Source organism: Mytilus trossulus, chromosome 9 (genome assembly GCF_036588685.1).
Source record: "Mytilus trossulus isolate FHL-02 chromosome 9, PNRI_Mtr1.1.1.hap1, whole genome shotgun sequence".
NCBI lineage: Eukaryota > Metazoa > Mollusca > Bivalvia > Mytilida > Mytilidae > Mytilus > Mytilus trossulus.
This window is the reverse complement of record NC_086381.1, coordinates 69400379-69405224: the sequence shown is the minus strand read 5'-3', so window position 1 is coordinate 69405224 and position 4846 is coordinate 69400379.

Sequence of the window (4846 nt, the reverse complement as noted above, 5' to 3'; positions counted from 1 at the left end):
TAAAACAGTTTCAGTTTACGTTTTTGAAATAAACATTAAACCTTGTTTTTTAAGTGCATATATAAAGTATAAGATTTACAGTAGAAGTTGATAACTTTAAGATTTGTCCTTGTGAGAAAACAATACTCGGGTCATAAAGACTTTTTTTAAATCTTGGCTAGTATATATATTGGCATAGTCATACATGTTCAAATGATAAAATACTGACCATGGCTTTATATGATCGGAAAGGTCTTTCAATTGCGGGTAGACATGAAGTTTTTATATTCACAATTAAAAAGATATTAACCAACATTATATAAATAGCTACACAACGAAGTGAGATCTCTGTTTTCTTCTTCTGTATTTTGTTGATGTTGGTACTTGTTCGATTAATTTTTCGTATTTTAAACTGGAAATTTCTACTTTCCAGGGTTATCCAGTACCTTAACTATATAGACTACTCGAAACTTCACAGTAATTATTTTTATCAAATATATTTATTTTTAACCGGCGGTAACCGGAACACACCTTAATTACGATTTAAACTTAACCCACAAACTAATGAAATATTGTCACTCACCACTTCAAAACGTTGTAGTATTCAAAGTTCTCGTCCGATTTTCTTGTTTTGTACATTAGTCGATTTGTTTTGAAAAATTGAATAATTCTGAAAGACCACAGACGAGATTGAAATAAACAAAGGGGTTTTCCGACAGGTATTAGAGATAACCTTTCGCAATAAAAACCACGTGATGATAAGAAGTATGTCTGGTCAATTTAGGACGGCGGCATCGCACATGGTCACAAAGGGCTATTAACGATAACATACTAATTAGTCAGTTTCCATATCTTTTCTACAGAGCTCCCCGGGTTATAAATAAGTGCTAACAAATCGTTGTAGTTCTTGTCAATATAATACTTCCATGGTTCAACATAAATAGATTGTTATATTGGTTATCAAAATCAGCTAGTGGCAAAATCTTCTGAGTTTTGAATTTTATAAGCTCCAGACATCCCCCCTTTTTTTTGTAAAACAAAATTTTTGTTTAGTATGTATGTTATCTTTATATTTATATTATAAAATCTTCAATATAAATTTGAATAAGAAATGACTGATTTTCTACAAAAAAAAATTGTATACTGGAATGAAATTTGAGAAGTTATCAAAGGAGTAGGTTCAGTAAGACCCCTTTTTGGCTCCAAAATTAAGCAGCTTTGCAAAATTGAGCAAATGTAATCTTTTAGCTATTTTTTGGAAAGTAGAATGCTTCTGCTACATAAATATGTGCTGTTTTTGACAATACAATGTACAAATATCGTGTACTAGCATCATAAAGTCATGCTAAATTACTGAAATCTTCACAATTATAGCATTTTAGTTAAATTTTAGACAGTTTCCGTCTAAAGCTTAGATAATGCAGCCTCTAATGAAGAGAAGTTATGTATACAGCATTACGGGTAACGAGGGTAAAGGGGCGAGTTTCTTCATATTTTGGCTTGGTAAATATGAATGTCATGTGAATATTCTGAGACATTTATTCAGGAGATTAAATATTTTCTTTGGTAATATCTTCTGACATCAGACTCGGACTTCTCTTGAACTGAATTTTAAATGTGCGTATTGTAAAGTGGGCGCATTCGTGTTCATTCATAATATTAAAATGTAAGTTGTATTTGATGATAATACATAACATATATAAAGGTTGAGGATGAACACGGATGCGGCCACTTTCATTTTTGACGAAAACCATCTGAAAAGTGACGTTTTTTGGCATATTTGTTAGATTTTTCATATTTAAGCTTCAATCGGAGCGTTTTTAATGACTGATCAGTTAAAATCTTTTACATAAACTAATCGAATCAATTGAAATATACACTTAAGTGTTTAAAAAGTGTCCTAAATATCTCGTTAGATGAAACTGAAATTTGGGGCCAAAATCGGCCCTTACCGGACCTACTCCTTTAATGTTCTCATACCACAGTCACAATTTGAAAATGTTTTCTCCAAATACAAATGGTTTTTAAAAAAATTATAAATTAGTTCACAATACATTACAAAATAAATGTGTCTCTAATCTCATATAATTTCCTGTACATGCAGTTTTACAATTTTCTATTTGTCGCCTGCAACTAAAGTCGCCAAATCTAGACATCTAACAATCCTTCTTTGGGGAACGATTTATATAATTTCTTATTGTTTTCAAATTCCTGTATTTCTTTACATGTTATAATTTCCTAAAACATCATGAAATTAAAGAAAATTACAAAACTTTTAAACAATTGTTAAACTCTAAATTTGTATAATATGAATGACATTTGATTTTTTAAATGTATACATGTTTAACATTTTTAAAGTTAAGATAAGTTATGGAACTGAAAGATGATACATTATGTATATATATATTCAAAACATATTCATATAATAGATGTAATCATATTAATCCACTTAGACAAATAGAGTCAATGTATTATAATGATTGATAAATAAACGGAAAAAATAACAATTTAAATAATAAAAAAATAAACTTTTCTAATTTTAAAACTGAGACTTAATATTTATTTTTGCAGAGCAAGGGATTGTGGATACATAGTTCCTAGTATTTATCTCCTTTGTCTTATAACATGTGGTTCAAGTAATTGCATGTAGTATATTATGATATAATTAAAGTCCACAGAAATGGCCATGTGTTCACAGTGGGACTTCTTTAAAGCTTTTTAATTACTGATTGTTTGTCAACTAGATGGCTAGATAAAATAATCTTCAACCTCAACAACTAATAGACTATGAAAAGCAGTAGGTCCTGGTGTGTGGTTTCTCACAAATTTCAATACAAACATACTTGTAGAGAACATAAATCATTGTAAATAAAACCCTATAAATCCAGATAGTGAACTATGATTTTGTTTTTATTTTAAAACCATTAAAACACTGACTTGTAAATAGTTGTAAAAATCTTGATTTGTTATCAACATCCAGTTTTTTTACTTAGTCATTTCTTTTGATTCTTCATTTCTTAGTATGGATGTTTTACATTTTTTATCATAAACCTTATAGCTGCATTAAAATATGACTCCTTCACAATAAAAAACAAACTTGAAACAAAAAGATAACTATGGGTCTATAATCAAGTTTGATTACAAAATCAAAAGTTAAATATAATTAGTGGAATTTGGATGTTAGAACCATTTGTTATGTTTATAAAGGTTTTTTTTTTATCATTTTTGTCATGAATAAATTATAATATACACAGTATTCATATCAATTTAATTTCACTTAGTTCTAGAAATGCAAGTTTCAAAATATTTTTTTTAATCACAGGCATTTATTTTCTGAGAATTTTTTCCCTTATGCCATGACCATAACCATGATAACACATGTTTTATGAAAATGCAAAAAAGCAAACAAGTTCTATAATACCAATATACTGATATACATGCATGTACATGTAACTTCCATGGTAAAAGAAAAGAGGGGAAATATTATTATCTCAATCTCCAATTAGAAGTTGTGAATTGTCCCAATAAGATTACAAATGTAATAGTAAACATGTCATGTGGTGTTGAAAGTATGCATTTCTTTTGAAGTATTATCACTATCAATATCTACATGAATATCATATCCCCTGAATGTTATGTTAGAAGCTGAGGTACATGAACAAATGTACATTTTTTTATTTTTTTTTAGGTCCTATTGCAAACAATTTCAAATTTACAACTCTCAGACTTAAGTTCAGTACTGACAACTCTGGCTTACAACATGTATGGACACACTTTATACATGTAGTATTAAAATAATAAAATGTGGTATCATTTCCAAATTGCCAATAAGACTACTCTCCAATAGTTAAGATAATCATGCCATCTGCTGTGGGTATTTTTCAATTTTCACATCTTTTGATCCACTGGAAGGCGTCAAAGCAAAAGCTTAAAATAGCTTTCCTAGACATCATAATTATTTGTACTAACTCCCCACCAGAGATCAAAAGATACAAAATTAACCACTTAAGAATATCGTACAGCCTTCAACAACGAGCAAAAACCTATTAAACCACTTTAAATTTCTGGTACATTGTTTGTAAAGATACATAGGGCTTTAGAATTACCTAATGAACTACAGATATACATACAAGCACAAATTTATCTTAAGTTTACTGAAAGCGACTAGAATCCAGATTTTCAATGGAATTTTTAAACTTTTATTGTTGCCTTCTATAGGATGCTCTGGATTTCCAGAAATTTTCTAATAACAACAGCATAATTTTCCATGGAATATTTTAATTTATCTTTTTGCCTTCTATAGGACCGACATGGAATTCCAGATTTTTTTCTGAACCACATCCCAAATTTTCCATGGATTTTTTTCTGAACCCCATGTACCCTCTATAGGGGGGGGGGGGGGGTATGGATTATTTCTGGAATAGCCCATTCACTACATGTATCTGTAGCATTAACATCCTGACACAAATATGTGTGCAATACGCATTGCTAAAATGTGACGTTTTTCTCCTCAAAAGATGATATTGTCATGATTGTTGTAACAAATCTGTGTTTATTTTTTTTATAGTTTATGAGCATGGCACCTACATCCCCATTTATCTTGTTTGAAGAAAAATTGATGGAAGTCATCAAAAAAACACCAAAGACATCACCCCTGGAGATATATATTTTAAAAATATATCTGGAAATGAAAACAGAAACTGACATTGTTCAGGTTTGTACTATAGTAGGATATAGACAGGTAGTAAAAAGATTTTGACTACATGTAGACTGCTGTTTTTACTGTTGACGGGTTGTTCAATTTTAGGAATATATGTTTGTCTGATGGACATGCATGACAATTTTTTATACCCTGTAAGAATATAAG